General features: G+C 37.0%; 1 long non-coding RNA gene across 1 annotated transcript; it reads left to right on the top strand.

The window, feature by feature from the left end:
- Positions 1–16,345: 16,345 nt before the first annotated feature.
- On the top strand, positions 16,346–17,815 carry LOC108989135. Its single transcript, XR_001995786.2, has 2 exons — positions 16,346–17,176; positions 17,287–17,815. It is a non-coding gene; the product is annotated as an uncharacterized LOC108989135 (long non-coding RNA).
- Positions 17,816–22,667: the final 4,852 nt, after the last annotated feature.

The following is a 22,667-nucleotide window of genomic DNA, read 5'->3' as shown; positions in this document are numbered from 1 at the left end:
ACAAATTTCATTTTTTCCCGAGAGGGACTGTGGTCAGAAAAAGTGTAGACTTTGTGGGAAACGATCTGTTTCCCACCAATTTGTGTCGTGGGAGACCCGTGGCATAAAACTAGTAGGGAAAAATTCTTTTTCCACCAAACTACAAGTTCATGAAAAAAGCATTCTTTTTCCCATGAACTATCGTGGTGGTTAAAAAAATTTTTCTTCAGGGCAAATAATATTTCATCTGGTATGATGTGGTGGGAAATAACATCATTCTCCAAATTCACGCTTATATAAATTTAAAAAAAAATGTAAAAATATGCTAACATTCACAAGAATAACTTCTAATGAGAACCCAATTTATACACATACACAACACAATCACAAAACTTTACAATTTACAATTCATGACTCCACAAATAGTGGGGTGGTTTAAAAAAATCCACTTCATCCCAACTTCAAGGGTAATGGCATAAAAGGAAAGTAGACACAACAATTGATAGAGGGTTCTTTTTCCCCATGAAAATGTCGCCACAAAAAACTAATAACCTTGTGGCAAAAACTAATAACCCACGAAATAAATATATTTTTGGTAAGTTTATTTGCAGGGACTTTTAATCACCGCAAAATGTGTTTGTTTACTGGCAAAAAATTGTTTTCCCACAATGGCTTACTTGCCAACATGATCTCGTGGCAAAAAACTTGTATTTTTTCCCACACACAATTTTCTTGTCATCAGCCTACTATTTGCCACAATCGTATATCATGAAAAAAGAATCATGGGGAAAAGCCCATATTTGTTGTAGTTGGGGGTAAATATTCTAGACCCATCTGAAGACTCACTAAGCCCAAATCATCATCAGAAGCTAAGGGGTAGAACATAAGAAGTACGGGTCATGCGAGGAGTGGATAAGTCAAGGACTCCAAAATCTATCTCCAAGGCATTTTCATCATTCACCCTGCACATCATATCTCATATAGCAATTTGTTTTAACAACAAGATCAAGTACCAAGTTCAGAGTGAAAAAACTCAAGCCTACACACACATTTTTTGTTAAAAATACATAAATTTCAGGGCTATACATATCCCATGTTTTCAAGAAAACTACATAATTTCAAGTCATTGCAAAATTATGTTCCCAATGGTTTTCTCACTCTGCTATATGCTAGTTTTTCATGTCAGTTTCTCTCCCAAGTCACCCTTAATTACCAGTTTTCATCGAAGATCACTTCTTTGAATCTCAAGTATTCTGAAGCAGTGATAGCGTCTACTGACAAGTACTTGGAGTTCACCTGAACAAATTCCCAGAATCCAGGATTTGATCTTATGGCAAGAGCAACATATGGTGGAACAACTGCCTCTTGCATAGTATTTTGAAGATGGAAAACAGTTAGTCCCTCATACACAATTGTGCATGCGCATGAAAAAGATACTAAATGAGCACCTGGGTGGAACACAGGATGTAACCAAGTAGGCCCTCCAAAACGTCTCTTGAGTCTCCCATCTCTTCTATTAATTTATTCAATTCCTCCAGTAAGTTCTGGGATTTCATTACCCTTTTGCCTGTTGCAACAAGCCTTTTCTTTGCAAAAATAATAAATGGAATGTTAATTTTTGTGTGTAAAAATTGGTTTTATGGAGAAAAGTAATCCAAATATTACCTCAAAAAGCATCTTTTTGTATGATAGTTGCCCTGCCTCTTGGAAGAAATAAGCACAATGTACTCCTGGAAACAGAAAGGTTTAGAACTGAGGTAGTGTTTTTTTTTTTTTTTTTTGCTGTTCTGTGACTTGATTTAATTATGGAGAAGTAGTATGAAGAGTGAAAGATTTGGCAAGCTGAAGACATGGGAGCAGGAGGATAACGAGGATTCTTTGGTTCCATTTGTCTGGAAGGAAGAGACTGAAAGCAAGATTTAAGAAACTTGCCATTAGTAGAAGAGACTAGAAGGATAACGAGCATTCGTTGGTTCCAGTTGAGGTACCATCAGAAAATGTTGTTCAATGTTGAAATCCAAGAATCTCTTTCCTTTCCAATACCAGTGTGGTTATTTTTTCCAAAGAACATGACTAACCACACATATGGTGATTCCTCTAATCTCATTCGAACACAGCTAGCATCCCATTAATTTCATTCGAACACAGAAAACAAAAATTGAAGATTCCACCTAAACATTCATCTTCATGCAGCACACCTGGATGATTTTTCACTCTCTGATCTTCATGCTTTTCTATCATATGGATTCTGAAAGTTTTGAAGAACACCGATTTTGAAGTGCAAAAAAAAGTTTAACACGTAGGTTGTCTACCTCTATCTTAAAAGATTCTCCAACAAAGTAGCCAAGCAAGACATGTTCTGAACACATTTCATGATCTGAAGTGATGGAATTGAAGCTGGAATCCTGTTTCCCACAAAGATTATGCCAAATCGATGGTCAAATGAACCATTGGCATTCATATTATTAGAACCAATAACAAAGTTAATACCATACCATTACAAATTAGAATCAAGTAAGATCCTAGAATGAATAAAATTTGGACATTGATGCCACCATTGAATAGTATCATCCACAAAGCAAGCGTGCCTTGCAAGTAAATGAACTGCTTCATTTCCTTGTCTATCAACATGAATTACATCATACACTGCAAACTGAGAAAGGAGACTTTGAATTTCAGAAATCAGATTTTCTTGGCTTAAAAAATTAGGTTCTTCAGAACCAATAGCCCCAATAAACAATGAATCCCCTTCCAATAGCAAACTTGAGAAACCTAAAGTAAAGATCATTTAAAGACCCCTTATAGTTATAGTTGAATAACCGCACAGTCAGAAGAATACCAACTTTGGAATTATAGTTGTCACATTTGGTTAAAAAAGACAAAAATTTTAAAGGAATTTACCACATATACTCAATAGCCAGAATTACATTTAGAAAGTGACGATATCATTAGAGAAGAATCCAAAAGCACCACTCTAGCTCTAAAGTCCGCATGGAGAATATAAATGCATGGGTGATCTCATTATTAGTTACCATTATACGACTGCAGAACTGTCAATTAATTGGTCCCACAGCAATTGACTTTACTCTGCGGTTCAATGTTGAAGTCCAAGAATCTCTGTGTGTGTGTGGTTATTTCGCTTATAATTGTCCAAAGAAGATGACTAATTTAATGAACATATGTGGCCAATAACACTCTTAGAAATAGCAAGGCCATAATGAAGAGGTAAGAATAGGAAGTAAAGTTGCTAATGATTTGGAAATAAATGCATTTCTCATACAAATTGAGCCATTACAAGTTATCTCAGCATCATAAATAAAACACCTAGACATGCCATTTTCTTTAAAAATCAAAATAACAAACAATACAATTCCACTTATCTCTTCTCTTCCGCTCAGCTGGACATTAACCGAACTCTTAACAATTTCAATTTCTAATAACTCATGAAGATAGTTGCTATATGTAGGATCATCATCAATTTTCAAAAACAGATCATCAAGGACTCTTAACAATGGAATCCGATTTTCCGAAAACACAAGGGCATCACAACTATGCCTAAAAGTCTAAGCGCACTACTTTTACGGTAAAAAATTGATATAAACACAAAATACAAAGGATTAGTACTAAATGAGGCTATTTTGGATGATGAATTTATAAAACAGCACAAAATACAGAGACATTACGACAAAGATACTTGCCCTCTAGCTTAATGGGAGTTTTTGAATAAGGAGAGATGTTGTCTGACTTTTGGCAAATACCTGCTATAATAACGATATAGAAGAAAATTTTCAGGGCAGCACAACACTTGAATTCATCATCCAAGAAACAAACTGATGGCTATAAGTAAACGAAAAAAGTAAAAAGCCAAGTGATTATTGTGGAAGCATCCCTCAAAACTCAAATAAGAAAGCTTTTCTCGGGATCCAATGGAATTTTGCACTTCAACTAGTCTGTTAGGGTAGTTTCAAGTCTTCAAATACCAAAGAGAACAAACAAAAATGAAAGGAAAGTCTCACCTGAAACTGCTTGAAATAGTTGGGTTGCCCTGCTTTCTCGATACCTGAAACTACCCGAATTGTGGCTCAATATCATGAGTTCTCAATTCGTATTTACCTGGTTTGCTTTCTCCAAAAATAGAAAGAATCCTCATAGTCTTACATTGGTAATGATGTAGCAAGTAGAGTTTCTACCCGAAAATAGAAAGGCATGATTTGGAAAGAAATGCATGTACGTAATTAGAATTTCTTATACAAATTCTAATAGGGCAATGTCTCAAAAACAGTATGTGGTGGGCTTTCCATTGAGAAGTTGGCTAGTTGTTGCATGAGATGGTAAGTCCTCTGATTGTGTGGATTCTGTAGCCATTGCATGTGCTTCACTTGGTAAGTCCTTGATTGTGTGGATTGATGCATTGATTGTTGAATATTTTAATATGCTCCCGCAAACTATCTCGAGGTACGAGGCCAAGTTTGGCACAAAGAGGAAAGAGAGTCGGGCACCCAAGTGGTTTGGTAAATAGATCAGCAAGTTGTTAAGAGGCCAGTACATGACGGGTATGAAGAAGACCAATAGCGACACGTTCACGTACATAGTAGTAGGCGATCTCAATGTGTTTGCTTCGAGCATGAAAAACTGGGTTAACGATCATGTAAAGGGCACTAAGATTATCACAAAGCAACAAAGGTGGTGTCTGTAGCTTGATGCCGAAGTCACGAAGAAGAAAAGAGATCCAAGTGAGTTTAGTAGTAGTTTGGGCCAAAGCTCTATATTCAGCTTCAGTGCTCGAGCAAGAGACAGTATGTTTCTTTTTGGCAAATCAAGAAATGCAGTTACTATAGAGAAAGACACAATAACCTGTCGTGGAGCATCGAGTGAGAGAGCATCCAGCCCAATCTGCATCAGAAAAGACATAAAGATCAAGTGTAGAGTTGGAGCTTAAATGAAGTCCAAAATCTTTCGTATCTTTCACATATCTAAGGATACATTTGATCATTTTAAAATGAGCTTCAGTAGGAGAGTGCATAAATTGAGACACAAAATTAACATTGTATGCAAAGTCAGGACAAGTAAAAGTAAGATATTGGAGTACACCGACAAGACTGCAATAATGGGTTGGGTCAGAAAAAGGCATTATTGACATAAGGCCTTTGGTCTTAGCCATCATGGGAGTGCCCATGCCCATGGGCTTACAATCAGTCATTTGGGCATGGTCTAAAATGTCCAGTGCATATTTAGTTTGGGTCAAGGTAATGTCATCAGTTGTTTGAGCAATCTGAATACCCAAAATATAGTGCAGAGGACCCAAATCTTTTATGGCAAACTGACTACTAATAGTCAAAATAAATTCATGTAGGAAATCAGTGGAGGAACCAGTGAATAGAATATCATCAACATATAGGAGTAACATAAGACAACCACGAGAAAAGCGATAAATAAATAAAGAGGAATCAGCAGTGCTACAATTAAAACCATAAGTGAGTAAAAAGCTACTGAACTTATCAAACCATGCACGTGGGGCTTGTTTTAAGTCATACAAAGCTTTGTTTAACTTACAGACATGAGAAGAGTGAGTTGGGTGGATAAAACCTGCAGGTTGATCCATGTAGACGGATTCATGGAGATCACCATGGAGAATAGTATTCTTGACATCCAGCTGACGAATGTCCCAATGATTTATCAAAGCATGAGTGGTAACAATCCGGATAGTGCTTGGGTGTATTACTGAAGAGAAAGTTTCATGGTAGTTAATACCATCTATTTGGTGAAAGCCTTTCGCAACCATTCGCAACCAATAACAGCCATAGAGGAATCACAAGGAACAAGAGTTCATGTATTGTTAGCATACATAGCTGGCAATTCATCAAGCATAGCTTGGGTCCAACCGGGGTGAGTGAGAGCAGAGCGGATGGTTTTGGGCTCTTTTGGTATAGTGGATAGATCATGGAGGTTGGCATATTTGGGATTGGGTTTGTGAATACCGGCGCGAGATCGGGTAATCATGCTATGGGTAATGGGTGGAGGCGGGTTTGGGGAAGGTGAAGGAGAATGAGGGATGACAGGAGTGGAGTAGGTAGGGAGGGAGGGGTTGGGTACAATAGCGGAAGAGGTGATGGGTGCGAGTAAGGGAATATTTAGTTCAGGGAGGGGGAGGAAGTAGTAGGGGGAGGGTGGTCCGAGGGAGGTGTAACCTAGAGGTCAAAAATAGACAAAGCTGGGTCAGAAGGTGCGGGGTAGATGAGGTTCCCAGAATGTTTATAAGGAAAATTAAGTTCATCAAAAATAACATGGCGAGAAATGTAAGTATGACAAATAGGTGGGTGATAGCATTTATACCCACGATGTTGATCACTATAGCCTAAAAAGACACATGGTAAGGTTTTTAGATCAAATTTATTGTGTTTTTTTTTTTTTTTAGAAGATGACGGTACCCCAATTTTATTAATAGCCCTTACTTGTGGCGGAGAAAAATCGTGGTTACAACAAGACACCTAGGAGATACATTTTAAGAAAAAAAAAAACCAAAACCCAGGCATCAAAGTTACTAAGACATCCAATTATAGAACAAAATATCAATGAAGTAGAGAATAAACCCATACTAGACTTTGTGAAACCAACCCTAGACAAAACAATTAAAACATGCAAACAAAGACACTTGCAACTTAAGGATTAGAGAAGCAAATAAACAAAAAAATACGTACCAGGAAACACATTACGAGATTCGTAAATAAGGTAGACCAATTATGTCCAAGCGAAAAAGACCTCTGAGACTACTAGGCAGCAAATGATCATCAGACCAGTCCAAATTTAAGCCACCAGCTCCCCATTTGGCAAGAAGATCAACCACTGCATTACATTCCCGAAAAACATGTCTCACTCTATACTCCAAGCAATTCAAATAAACATGTAATTTGTCCAAAAAATCCTCTAAATACCGAATATTACAATCACGCTTGATGAGCCAATTAATCAGGAGTTGAGAATCAGTTTCAATCTCAACCCGAGAAAATCCCAAATGGTAGCATCTACGAACACCTTCCAAGAAACTTCATTTCAGCAAAATTATTAGAACCTGGACCCAAAACCACAAAATAAGCCTCAATTAACCTACCACAGTCATCACAAATAACTCCCCCAGCTCTTGACAGCCCGAATTACCAAAACTACTACCATCAATATTAAGTTTTACCCAATCCTGAGGAGGCCGAATCCACCTCACCGCACGTACCTTCTTAGGTCTAGGTACTAGGACCGGAATTTCCAGTCTTTGTAAAATAGCAACATCCTTGGTAGAAATGGTAGAGGCTTTCATGATCATATCCATAATACAGTGAAACCATAATTTAATAACATGTCAAACCGACTTAATCGTGTCCATCTTTTTTCTGTACCGGGCCTTACAACGCCTATCCCAAAACTTCGAAGAGACAATAGGCGGGAGAAGGCCAAAAATGATATGCACCTGGGAAGAGTTACCCGCCCGATGAAACCAAAAATTTGTTTATTCCAGCCATGTTTGAAAATTATCCATATGCACACCTAGTTGAATCACGACCAACCTCCAAATACGTGTCGCAAATAGTTATTAAATTGTGGTAATTTTGAGCGTTGATGAGAGGATTAAAAGGATTAGCATCCCTATGGTTTCTATGGAAATTTTCTTATGAAGGTTAATATGCCAAATCCACTAAGCCCAAGGTAAAGAAGGGGCCTTAACCCCAATACAACCTCAAACACTTTTAGTATAAAAATTCCCACCATTATCTTTCAACCAAATTAAAACATCTTGCCCCTCCTTCCTCCTGGCCAAAAACTAATACAAATCTGAAGCTTTCTGATAACCCACAAGTCTTTCCAATAACGAGATATCTCACCCATTTTCAATACGACACTATTTTATTTTCAGCAAAGTATTCTCAATCCATTTAGAATCTCCCTCCTCCAAATTATCATACCAGAAATAAATATTACACTCTTTCACAATCCATTTAGAACCATTTAAAACATCTGGGAAACTACAAACAATAGACTTCCAAAAAGGGGTCCCCTTATTAGGCATCAAAAGAGATAAGTGTTACCCTTAACATACTTACCTTTATAGAAATCTGCCCATAAAGACCGACCATACATAAGACGCCAAGCAAATTTCATATGTAAAGCTCTTTAAATGTCCCCCAAAATCCCAAATACCCAAACCACCTTCTTCAGTAGGCCTACAAACATGTTTCCAAGAGATCCACTTCTTCTTACCATTACCATTAGATTCACCCTAAAAGAAAGAGCTAAGAAGCTTGTTCAATGCCTTGAGCATAACATTGGGAACATGTAACACAGCAAGAAGATGAATGGCCATACTAGATCAAACATGACGCAAAATAATAATACGCCCACCTGCCGAGAGCATTTTTGTCTTCCAGCCTGCAATTTTCTTATTAACTTTCCCAAGCAATTCACCATAATGACTAGCCTTAAGTTAACCTACCACTATAAGCACACCCAAATATTTAAAAGGAAAATACCTTTCAGAAAAACTAGTAAGACGAAGAAGAGAAAAGTTCCTGGAGACAGGAATTTTATTAGAAAAATAAATGGCACTTTTATCCTTATTAAAAACTTGACTTGTCCAATCTTCATGAAGTTTCAAAACATTCATCAAACTTCTCAAAGACCTCTTATCACTATTAGCAAAAATAACAATATCATCAGCATACATAAGATGGAAAATGCGGGGGGTACTTCTAACTCAAGTAAATTGACCAATTTTACCATTCTCAAAGTATTGTTTGAGAAGGCGAGAGAGCACCTCTTGCATAATGATGAACAAATAAGGAGAAAGTGGGTCATCTTGTCTCAAACCACACTCACCCTTAAAGAACCCCAAAGAGGTACCATTCATCATGATAGAATACCAGGGAGAGGAAATACACGACTTAATAAGATCACAAACATGAGAAGAAAAACCAAAATTAGCCAAGACATGTAATAAAAAATTCCAATCTACTCTATCATAAGCTTTAGACATATCAAGTTTCACCAAAACATTTCGAACTTTTATTAATAGAGTGGACTATCTCCTGGGTTAAACTAATATTCTCGAATATACTATGACCCAAAATAAACGTCCCTTGCTCTTGAGAAATCATCTTAGAAAGTAAATTTGTCATACGGCCCACAATAATCTTAGCATAGATCTTATAAATCACCGAACAGGGGCTAATAGGCCTAAATTTATCAAATCCAGAAGGCTTATCCACCTTAGGGATTAAAACAATAGAAGAAGAAGTGCAAAATCTGGGAAGCGAGTGATTGTTAAAAAAGTCAACAATGGCTTCCAAAATATCCTCTTTAACAATATCCCAATAGACTCGAAAGAAACCAAAACTAAAACCATCTGGTTCAGGACTGCTATCAATAGGAATACTAACAAGAGCATCCTTAACTTCCACCATAGAAGGAGCTTTACAAATAGGCCAATTCTCCTCTTCGAAAATAACCAGATGAATCAAATCACTTAAACTAGGCACTTCACGACAACTACTATGACCCAAGAAATTTTGAAAATAATCAACTACAACCTTATGAATGTCAAAAGGAGTATTTAAAATAATATCATCAGCCAAGCACATATCCTTAACCCGTTTATGATACTTGGTGTTCAGATAAGTATGATCAAATTTAGAATTTTGATCCTCATATTTAAGCCAACTTTTCTTGGCCATTTGAGAAAGACGAGTGTCTTCCCTACCCATCCAGGTTAATAACTCCAACTTAGACGCCAAGAGGTCATTATCATCCTCTTCATTAAAATAGACTTGAAGACAATTTTCTAAATTATCAATACGTTGCTCTAACTCTTTAATAATGATATTAGTCCTATCAAACACACGCTGATTCCACTCCTTAAGAGCCAGCTTAACCCTTTTCAATTTAAAAGATAAATTAATAAGCCCAATACCTAGCCTCTCTTGCTTCCACACCTTCTCCACAAGACGAAGAAAATCTAAATGATCAATCCACATAAACTGGAATTGAAAGGGATTAGGCCCATACCTAAAAAGATCATCACCCATTTGGATCACCAGTAGGGAATGGTCAGAAGTAGTACCAGCCAGCACCTAGAAAAAAACATCTGAAAAATAATTAAGAAAAATAGAATCAATAAAAAATCTATCTAACTTTGCCCAGTTACTAGCCAAACCGCCTTGACCATTGCACCAAGTCATCTTCGGTCTTTTGAAGCACATATCCATCAAACCACAGTTTTGAATACACAGTTTGAAATCTTCCATAGCTGCAAAAGGCCAAGGATGACCACCTCTGCATTCCAAATCATCTTTAATAATATTGAAATCTCCACAAAGCAACCACAGAAGGTTGCCACTACCAGTAGCCTCCAGATCCTCCCAAAGAGCTTTCCTCTCAATTTGATTGCACTGAGCCTATACAATGGAAAGAAGAAAGACTTGCCCATTGTCTTCAACTCTCACAGTCACGTGTTGATTAGAACCTACCAACCATTGAACTGACACAGCCGAATTCCACAACAACCAAAGTTTTCCACCTAGCACTTCATTAGTGATAAAAATCTCACAAATGAACCGACCCAAAAAATTTGGAATTTTATCCTCCATCAAAAAAGGCTCAGCCAAAGCTAAAATATTAGGTCTATAATTTTTTTTTATTTTTTTAGCCCAACTGAGAAGTAACTACTCCCCAAATATTCCAAAAAATAATGGGACTAATCATAGATTAAGTTTGGAAGGACGAATCACCACCCTAATAGAGCTCCTTTTTTGAAACATACCAACTGTATTGCTTGGGCCATTCGAGTCAATACAATAATCCTTTCGCATACCTTCCTTTAAACTATCTCTCTCAACTTCAGGTTCAAATCAGGATTTATCTGGCAAGTCCATTTCATCCACGTTCTCAACAACCATGGTCTGAGTCTCTGTATTTATCAAACTAAACCCAATTGCATCACATTGAGCCTCAGGCCCAATCAAGTCCTCCTTCTGATCCACATGCACCACGGCCTGGAAATCACTCTAGGCCACAAGCTGCTTCTCCCTTTGTCCCACAAACTGTTGATCACTCAAGCACACAACTTGAGCTTCGCGTTGGCCCACAGACTGAATCGCAAGTTGGCCACGATGCACTTCAACCCCATGCAACTCACGCTGGCCCAATGAATTAGTAGACCCACTGCCTGCAGACTCAGAAAGGAAATTAACTCCTCCTGCTGTTGCAACACTTGAACCGCTATAGACCCCATTAGTTCTTCTTGTTGAGTTCCAAAGACCTGTGTAACGACCAGACCCAAGCCATTTTCATCTTTTTCTTGTTCAGCTATGACTCTATCAGCATCATTTAAAACTAGTGAATTCTCAATAACCATCTGCACTACAATATCAGTAGATGCCAACTTGGTGCCCTCAACTTCTGGCAATACAATTTCCATCAACTGTGATCCCTCCACCTCAGTTTTTTCTCCTTTCTTAACCCTTACTTGGCCCCCCTTTAGTTTCTTTCTTTGATCACTACCATTACGACAGGTTCTAGCATTGTGTCCCTGACATTTACAAACAATATGCAGGCAACGTTTCAAATATAATCTCCTGCCTCCGACTTCCCTGCAAACCAGGTCTGCCTATCCAAAAGTATGGAAGGGGATCTTTAGATGAGTCAATCTCAAGATATACCCGTGCACCATTTGTTCTAGTCGCACAAGTCGTGGAATTATTAGGCCGAATATATTTCCCTATTGGCACCATAAGCAGATTAAGCACAGACGAGTGATAGAAATGGGGTGGGAGCCAAGCAGGAAATACCCAAACTGGGACACAAGGAGGTTCGAACTCTTCATCAAACTCTGGTATCCAAGCAAATGGTCTATACGAGACCCCATTCACAACATAGGAATCCCATGATAAAGCCTTGTTGAAATCACATTCAGAGGACATCCGAATAAAATCATTTCTTGGATGCTACATGGTAGAAACCATCGGCATATGGGACAGACCCCATCGGCTACGGATGAAGGCTCTCATGGCGTCTAGGGATGGTCTCTGCTGAAGAAACTTGAGCACCATGGAGAAACGAAAAGGTTGAGCAATTCTCTCTATCTCCTCTATCGAGAACGTTAAACATACTTCACCATCTATGAATTTCGGTGGATAGAAAGGGACCTCTATCTCTGGCAGTGGTTGTGCCACAACAGATAGGAGGTCGGCAAACAACCGAGGTCGGCCTGCCGAAGGCGGCAATGCAACAATGGCCACCATGCAGACCACGTAAACTCTAGAATACAAAACAAAAAAATTGCAACCCTAACAGAGCATATTTTCAGAAAATGAAACTTTTTGTGCTTGGTGTCCCAAGTATATGGATAACATTTGGAGCCAAAAACACGCAAAGACCGATAATTGGGAAAAGTTTCATAAAGAATTGAACAAGGTGATTGTAAATCTAGAGTAGTAATGGGGAGACGATTAATTAAAAAGGTAGTAGTGGCAAAGGCTTCAACCCAAAAACGTTTTGGAATGCTACTGTTGAAGAGCATTGTCATACCAAGTTCACGAATGGTACGGTGATGACATTTCACAACACCATTTTGTTCAGGGGTATAGGGCATGAAAACTGGTGAATAATGCCTTCATTTTTTAAATGAGAGGTAAACTAGGTATTAACAAATTCACCAATCCCATCGGTTTCAAAAAATTTTATTTTTTTATTAAATTGACATTCTACATATTTTTTAAAAAATAAAAAAGTTGAGAAAAATCATTTTTTTCGAAGCGGAATGAACCACATAAATTTAGAAAAAGTATCAACTAGGCATGCATAGTAGTAAAATTTTCCAACAGAAATAACAGGGTCAAGTCCCTACAAGTCACAATAAACTTTATCAAAAATAACATGAGTTAAACTAGAAGAGGGTAAAAAAGAAAATTTGCTCAGTTTGTCTAACTGGCAACTTTCACAAATAGACTAAGCTTTATTGGAGCTAGTAATTTGAATAAATCCTTTGGATTTGAGGACTTGGACTGTAAAGGCATGAGGGTGACCCAAAAGTTGATGTCACACGTTTTTAGAGTCAGTCCAGAAATGGGTAGAGAAGTGAGTTTCGTAAGGTGTAAATAAGGTGTAACGCCCCGTCCTCAAGGGTCCGGAGAGTTAACTCATGTCACTTAAAAATCATTTTCCTTCCACATAATACATACTCTAATTTTTCTCTATCGCACAAAATACTCATATATTTACATCAATTACTCCAGAATAACTATTCTAAGACAATACAAAGTCTTAATATAAACATCAATCTCCAAACAAATCACATCATTAGAGCACAACAAGCTTACTGAATGAAAATCTTCAATACCCATATAAACCTTCTATGCTTAAACCATCATTCTTAACTCTTCTCACCCATGCTCCATATCCTTGATCCTCAACTGAAACATTCAAATCATCTGAAAAATATTGTGGAGATAAGGGGTAAGTTATCAACAACTCAGTAAGCAGAGAACATATACTAGTATGTAAACATGAGCCTTTTTAGAAAGTTCAGAATGCAGAAACAAAAACATTTTATTTTTATATGCAGATCTCAGAAAAACATGTTATCAGAAAATCAGAGTGACTTTTCAATCTTTTCATACTCAAAATCAACAATTCATATTTAAGGATCCATTTCATATTAAAAAACGCTTTGGCATAACATAACTGAACATCTTCATCTTATCATATCATATCATATCATATCATATACCATGTTTAACCCCTGTGGTAGGGTTGTGCTATCTCCAGTGGCCAAACCAGGCAGTATCATGTGGTGAACTTCCCTTTTTTCAATCTCAGAGCCCCGAGTGTGCACACAGGAAAGAACACGTAAAAAAATCACTTTGTTTCCAAAGTGGGTGCACTCATATCATATCATATCATGGTGGTACCAATCATATCACGTGAACCAGTATCATCATATCAGAACCATATTCAGAACAGATAAGTATGCCAAAGTTTTATCATATACATATCATATCAAAACACGTGCGAAATATATTCATATCATTTCCATTTTATCAAAAACATATCCAAATCATTTCATATCACATGCATAAAAATCTCAATGATATCATATTCGCTCTTTTGCATATTTCATAAACATGTCAAATATTGCTCATGTCTACACATTTCATGTCAAAAACATTTCTTTTCTCTTTCATATGTATCTCATGATGGAATGCAAAACATATACTGAGGTTGTTTTTCACTTTTTCTTTTTAAAACAACATGCACATTTTTTTTTTACAAACCAACCTCAGTTCATTTCTTTCTTTTTTTTTATGCAAATCTAGCATAGGAACCCCGCTTACTTGGACAACGTAGCTTTTTAGAATTTTCCTCAAAATGTCGAGTCGACTATAAATCGTCACTTATAAAAATAATCACATAATTTTCGTAAGTTTTCAATCAATCAAGGATTTCAATATTTAAGTCTAACCTTCTAAAATAACCTATTTTAATTCCTCTAAACTTAAAACCCTCAAAATTTCAAAATATATCATCACTTCCTAAAATCACCAATATCCACCATAACCAACGTCAAACTCAAAGCACCAATATTTAACCCCAAAACAGACAACAAATCTCATAGCATAAACCAATCATACAAAAACTCCATCATCCAATCTGACCGACCTCCTTACTCATCGAACTCAGTCCGACACAACCAACCAATTAACAGTAAATATGAGTTAGCGTAGGAATACATTTAAATCTCAAAAGTTCTTTTGGAAAATACTTACAATGCTATAATATAATTTTTGAAAGGTCACGGAGGTGCTAGAAGCAGCAACACAGCAACAAAACAATGCCAAATGCACTATGGCCGTGGGTCTCAAAAATTCATTTTTGAACGGGTGCAAACGAAGACCCAAGATTGATAGGGTAGGGCTTAGGGATGTCAGTGAAGCTAGTGGTGGTGGTGGTTGGTTGTGGGTGGCAGCGCAAATGGTGGTTGAAATGAAAAAATACTCAAAACTAAAATGGAGTTGAATGTGCTTCACCGGTAAAGGATCGGAGCTGGGATTGGGCCCATTGGGTTGCCAGGAGGTCGAGAATGAAGTGGTGAAGAAATGGTGGCCGGAGGAGGCGCAACGGCAGCGTTGGAGTGAAGATGACGTCGCGTCTTGGTGTGGTGCGTAGGGGCTAAAGACGGCGTGAGGAGGGCTGAGGTTGGTGGAGTCGCCGGTGGCTGGGGGAGCTAGTGGGCTGGGCGGTGTTGATCACTGCGGGCGCACGACGACGGGTTGGGTGGATGAAGGAAACGGACGGAGAGAGGGAGAGAGGGTGGACGTGCGCGGGAAGAAACCTGGAAAAAGGAAAGAAAAGAAAGAAAAGAAAAGAAGAAGAAAAGAAATGAGGAAAGAGAAAATGTAGGGAAAGAAATGAGGTCCAATCCTCACATCTTAGGTCACAAAAATGATCCAACGGAAACGATTTCAAAATAGCAAGTAAAATAAAATAATTCAAACGAAATGATTAAAATGAAAATAAATAATTAAATCCCACAATAAACTAGTTTAAAATAAAGAGAAATTTAAATGCATAACAATTATTAATATTCAAGAAACATGTCAAATTAAATTTTCACAAATTAAAAATTCATAAAAATAAACCCACTAAAATCTGAAAATTTAAAACAAGAGAATTAATTTTTAAATTAATAACAAATAATTCTTCAATTAAAAATACATTAAAATACAGGGTGTTACATAAGGTGTAAAGATTACTCTTCCGGCGTCCGCTCATTAGGACACAATTGGTCTCTATTTCCTTAACAATAAAACCAACACTATAAAATTCACAGTTATAAGGATAATCATAGGTAGGTTGCCCAATCGATAATAGATTTTTTGCAAGTCCCGGCACTAAAAGGACATCACCTAACTTAATTCTAGTGTTACTATTATTTATGTACGTCTCACCAACATGAGTAATAGTGTGGGAACTGACGTCGCCAATAATGACATCATCAGCACCAAAATAGTGTCGTAAATTTTCAAGAATACCTAGATTACCTATCATATGAGCAGATGCTCGAGTGTCTGCAATACATTCATTATCAAGAGAAAAATTTTCTAACGTCATTGCTACTAGTGCTTGAGGAATATCATCAAGTTAGAATGAGTGACTAAATCTGTTCCGGCACTTAAGAGTAAGATGGCCCTTTTTACTACAGATTTGACAGGTGTCTGGTAGGTCACGGACCTTAGTATTGATGGGCCAATTGTTGGGCTGACGGGTAGAAAATGGGGCTGAAGGAGCTGAAGAGCCCACGGTGTGAGAGTCTGGGGCTGGATGAGTACTGGTGGGATGAAACCCACGACCCCCAGAGGAGAAACCTCTATGCTGCGAACGGCCACCACCACGGTGATCCTTAGAGGGCAGCGTACCTGTTCGATGACCATAAAAGCAAATGAAGAGTTAGATTCACGAAGAGAGGTGAGAATCTCATACCCGTGGAGGAGTGGAAGGATCTCGGCGTAAGAAGGCTTAGGAGGTTTCAACATTGAGGTGGTGAATGGTTCGTAGCGGGCACCGAGGCTATTCAACAAGGAAAAAACTTTCATCTTGTCAATAGCTGACCGTCCGATCGAAGCTAAGCTGTAGCACAAGCCTTTGAAGGTTCAGAGGTGATCTGCAAGAGGCGTCTTGGGCTCATTCTTGAGGTATGTCAATTGCTGAGTGAGATGGAACTCTCGCTCCTACGAGTCATGGGCGTACGCCGCCTTAAGTGCTGCCCAAACCTGCTGGGCTGAATCTAAACCCACGACGAGGCCAAGAGCCTCTTCCAAGAGGGTGCCAATAATCCACCCCCGTAATAGTCGATCAGACTTACGCCACTAGAGGTAGGCCTTTGATTTATTTGAGTTCGATGATCCATCGGGAGAGGTCTCGAATTCTGGAGGGGTAGAGTTTGCTTGTAGCAAATGGTGAACTAGATCTTGGCTATCAGCCAAGGCTAGTATTTGTTCACACTAGAGTGGATGGTTGCTATTGGAGAGATGCGGGGGGAACAAAATTTCCCACGTTCAAGGCAATGGTGGCCATGGAGGAAGACTGTCTTCACACACACGGTCTCTGATACCATAAAGCAAAGTGCAGACAGACTGTTTGATAGAAAGTCTCAGTAATCGTGAGTATTTTGAGAGTCTTCTTATTGTCTATTTTATAGTAGAGTACAATATTACAAGATGTATATTGTCTTTAGACACATTGACTTATACATGGTAAGTGTAAATGCAGGGATATGTACATTGGATCAAAAAGGGAAGTGCCTAGCCTTTGCATGTGATGGGCTTTCCTTTGAGAAGTTGGCTAGCTGTTGCATGAGATGGTAATTAGTCCTTTGATTGTGTGGATTCTGTAGCCGTTGCATGTGCTTCACTTGGTAAGTCTTCTGAGGATTGAAGAGTTGGTTGTTAAATATTGTTAATAATGCACACAGAGCTTCTTCAGCATTTGACTAATGAACGAGGTTGTGTAGGGCAACCAAACTATCTGAGGCACAGTCCCTAGCATGAGTTGTCCCAATTGCAAGTTTTTTAGAAGTTGCAATGACGACTTATACTTCCATTCAAACTTCAAAGTGTCTGCAAGGCCGATTTCTTATAGATTTAATGCAGCCTTTTGCAGTAGCTTTGTAATCTGGAAATTCAACCTGTTACAACTTCCATTTTAGATATTATGTTAATGATTTTATTCTGTACAACTTCCATTTGTAATCCTTTCTTCTGCAGAGTGTTAAGCCCAAGTTCTTCCAATTTCATTCCTATCCAAAGATTTAGCAAGTTGTTACTTTTTCCAGTCATAATTGCTCAAAGGCATGTCATCTCTTATCTATCCCAATTCCCAATTAATTTCCTATATAGGATAATATATGACCGTAAAGAAGTTGACAAATCCAACTTTCATGCGCCTATGATGTTGTTGGAACCTATTGACTTCAATATTCAATTTTCACATTCAAATGTGGGAACATATTAACTTCAATATTCAACTTTCATGCCTGCCACTATTCTAGCTAGCTCAACTAATCAATTCTTTTTTTCTTGTTTATGATGCAACTCGATTGGCATCGACCTCTCTACTTGTGATAGTTGTTCTCCAATTATTTCTCATAGATAGTAATCATAACTTGATCTCCCATGGCCTTCCAAGGAGCTTCTTCCTTCTCTTTCTCAACCCCTTCATGGGCGTACCATGTATTCTGAAGATACTAGGATTAGTTTTACTGCTAATCTATACGACGATTTGAATTGAAAGGGAATAAAAAAAAAGCTTAGAAGGGGAGAAGAGATTTCACCAGCACTTCCTGAAGCAATTGAAAAGTCTAGGATTTCAATCATTGTATTGTCCAAAAACTATGCATCATCCACATGGTGCTTGGAGGAGTTGGCCAAGATCATTGAGTCTGGAAAAAACAAAGCAACAATTGGTTCTACCAATATTTTATCATGTAGATCCATCAAAGATACGAAAACACGAAGGAAGTTTTGGAGAAGCACTGATTAAACATGAAGAGAAATCAAGAAAGACATGAAGGTGCATGCACAAGTGTAAGATAGCCTTACAAAAGTGGGCAATATGTCTGGGTGGCATTTAAAAGAGAACGGGTACTTCTAACCACTCCTTTATTTTTTATGCAAGATTTTTGTTTTCTAATCAAATGCTTTTTACGTTTGTAGGAACCAAAAGGGATTTATTTAGGGAATTATTCAAGTAATTACTAGAATAATAAACCATGAGTACTTTCAAATTGATGAGTATCTAGTTGGAATAGAGTCTTGTCATGTAGAAGACATCAATGCACTTATAAGTGTTGAGAAAGATGACATTCGCATGGTAGGGAACTGTGGAGTTGATGGAATTGGGAAGACAACTATAGTGAAAGTTATCTATGACTCGATTGTTTATCAATTTGAAGATAAGTGTTTTCTTGAATATGTGAGAGACGATTCACAGCGAGATTATCGGGGGCTGATCCGATTGCAAAACAAAATTCTTTATAATATCTTGGGAGATTCAAGTTTGAAGATTGATAATGTTGATCAAGGAAAAAATACCATAAAAGAGAGATTGAGTAGTAAAAAGATTAATTATTTTAGTTCTCGATGATGTGGATCAGTTGGTCCAATTAGAAACATTGTGGAAAATGCAATTGGCTTGGTTTAGGAAGTAGAATCATCATTACAACAAGAGATAGACATTTGCTATCTGTACATAAAATCAATTTGACATACAAGATGAAGGAATTGGATCACAACGAGGCTGATCTTCAACTTTTCAGTAGGCATGCTTTTGGCAAAACTAGATCGAATAAAGGTTGTGTGGAAATCACAAAAGAAATACTTCGTTATGCTGGGGCCCTTCCAATAGTTTTGAAAGTGCCAGGTTCAAATCTATTCGATAAAGCTACAAATCATTGGTGTGATGCAATAAAAAAGTATGGAAGAACTCCCGAGAAAAATATTCATGAGATACTTGGGACAAGTTATGACGGATTGTATGATAACGAGAAGGAGACTTTTCTTGACATTCCATGTTTCTTTAAAGGAAATCAGATTAATTATATCATTCCAATACTAGCTGGTTGTGGTTTCTCTCCGGATATTGGTATACAAGTGATTATGGATAAGTCGCTCATAACTATTCGCAATGATAATATAGTATGGATGCATGACATGTTATAAGATGTGTGTAAAGAAATTGTTCGACAAGAATCATCTAAAGAGCCTAGCGAACGTAGTAGATTATGGTTCCACAAAAATGTTCGTCACGTACTTGAAGAAAATAAGGTAAGAATTTCTTCAGAAAAAAACGAAAATACTTTGATTAAAATGAGTATGAAAATATCTACACATATATAATACAAGGACATTTGGATAATTTCAGACTGTCCACCTACTTTAGAAACTTAAGTCCTGAAGAATCATAGAGGTGAATAGACTTTAGACTTTGCAGCTGAAGAATGCTAGTATGAGGGTTTTTGCAACTTGTAGATTAAAGATCTCAAGTCCGGTAAGGTATTCAATGGATAAAGGTAGTTCTTTTATACTAGTACTGCCTTTCAGATCGAGGTGGCATAAACCTTTAATTTCACACTCGATTTCAGGAAAGTTCTCAAGGCTTGAGCATCCTTCAAGATTAATAGATTCTAGTGATCTCAACTTGAGCCTTTTCGGAAAACTCCAGAGGTTATAGCTTCATGAACACTCAAGGAAACCAACTTATCAAGGAACCCAACAAAATGATGGACCTCAACTAAATTTATACAAAAACCAAGAGTTAATTTCACTAATTTTTTATTGTTTGAAAGATCTGGAATTTTCACTTGGAGAAGTCCACGATTGTTAAGTTTTGTAAAAAAAAAAAAAAATCGAAACCATATTAGCTTAGGAATTAAGATTAGAGCATAACATACCAAAGAAATAAATATTAAAAGTGGTGCTCTACTTTGAATCTCTCCTTCAGTTCTTTAAAGAGGTTATTTTGCATTTTGAAAACAACCAATTTATCCAATGTTCTACCAATTCACTCAACAAATTAGTTAGTATTCAATCATGTAATTATATAATAAGAAAATATTAACATAAAATAAATCAATTGCATAACACCAAAATTGGTAATGAAGAGAAACCATTCAAAGAACTATTCAAAGGCAAAATCTTACCGGGCAGCCAAACCTGGAAAAATCAATTTTATTATTTGAAAATTAGTTACAAGCAACATTGTGAATTGAGTGAAAATTCAAGGGGGTAAAGTGTAATTAACTCTATATACCATATAATACATACTATATAAGATATACTATTATATTATATCTGTATATCTTTATTAGATATATAGATATAATATCTTTATTATAGTTATATAGTATATATAATATATATAGTTATTATATAATATACAATTATTAGTATAGTATATATTGCTATATTATATTTGAGGGACATTAACGTTTGAACTCTTATATATTGCGTTCGAACACCCAATCGAATAGAAAATCCTACAAATAAAAGAATTTAATATTGGAATGTATGTTCGAACGTATCTACACTATAAGAGGCACCTAGTTCTAGATTGATCGATCATGAATCTTTGAATTGTTTTATACGTTCAAAACTCAAAAACCGATCGAACGCACACCATATCACTACTACCTTCAACCAATGGTGTAACTCTTCAAAAGGTACATTTTTTCCTCCGTTTAAATGCATTTTTTTGGTTATTTGCATTTATTTTTAAAAAAAAAATAGAAAACTCATATAATTTATAGATTTAGTATTCTAGGGCTAGAAAACACAAGGTCGGAATGCTTCTATGCAATTTCCGACCTTCTATGTGTATTATTTGTGAAAGAAGCACGAGGGATTCCTTTCGTTTCAATCGCCATTGAGTCAACTCAGCGATTACTGAGCTTGATCCAAATTATGTTCAAACGTGGTCTAAACACGTTTGAACGGTTAGAGCTTAAGTGTCGAAATCTCAAACGGTTAGGATACCTTCTTTGGGTATCCTAGTGGTGATACATTTACAGGCCGAACAGTGCTATTGGAGCGTCAGGTAAAGATCTCTGACTTTTAAGACCTTCTCTGAGAGGGGCGTTCCTTGGCATCCATCTTCCTGGAGTGCAGTTGGACACCGATTTTAGACCACTGGGATGAGGCGCTCCACCTTATCTCATGCATCGACATAGTCAAGTTTTATAGAGTGCTTGGTGACTCCAATCGAGATGTTGATTATGTATATACGATCACTGTAAGAGCATCCTCATTGGCTTGGATAAATTCATCTTTAAAATGTAGTCAATATTACACTTTTTTATATTTGCCTATTTCATTTAAATTCAATCCTCACATTAGATTATCCATTCACTATCTATATAATAATAAAATATTATTAATTTAATAATTTTTGTATTTAATTTATTTTTATCACATTTGTTAGCCCAACCAATTAAACGTTAATAATAATTATATTCTAATTAAATTAAATTTAAAAAATCATATTTTCAAATGTCATTTTAATGCTAATAACAAAAAATATTTTATTAAACTCATCTAAATTTCTTAATTACAAACCAAATTGTATTTTTGCTTGGAGTGAGATATTAGTATTTTAATGTTTGGTGAATTAATTGTGGTTCTCCATCTTTAGCTAATCACTGTAGCAGAAATCAAAATTGTTTTAGAGATGCCCAATGTGAGGTCTTTTTGGCACAAATTATCTAAATTTTAGCCATCCTTCAACTTTAGCCAAGCCGATGAGGATGCTCTAAGGAGATCAACATTATATATTTAGCATACAGACTTGTTGATTTCATCGACATCCAATATTTGCAGACTCCATATCCGAACGTAGTGCCCAATAAGTCTACAGGTGATGGGGAGACGGTTGAGAATGAGGGCTCTAATAGAGATGAGATCGATGGCCTCGCGGATCATGAGGTTAGACAATTGGTTGTTGGTCCAGATGCTCCTCCCTATAATGAGATGAAGAGCATCAAACAGGTTGATTTATCTTCTTTCTTCAAGATCATGAACTTGATCTTAGAGAGTTAGAATCTTAGTATTTTGTATTTTTAATCTTAGGCACGCCTAGTTTCAGTGAATGATGTGTGTAGA

Source organism: Juglans regia, chromosome 6, assembly GCF_001411555.2.
Source record: "Juglans regia cultivar Chandler chromosome 6, Walnut 2.0, whole genome shotgun sequence".
NCBI lineage: Eukaryota > Viridiplantae > Streptophyta > Magnoliopsida > Fagales > Juglandaceae > Juglans > Juglans regia.
This window is presented reverse-complemented; position numbering and strand designations above follow the sequence as displayed.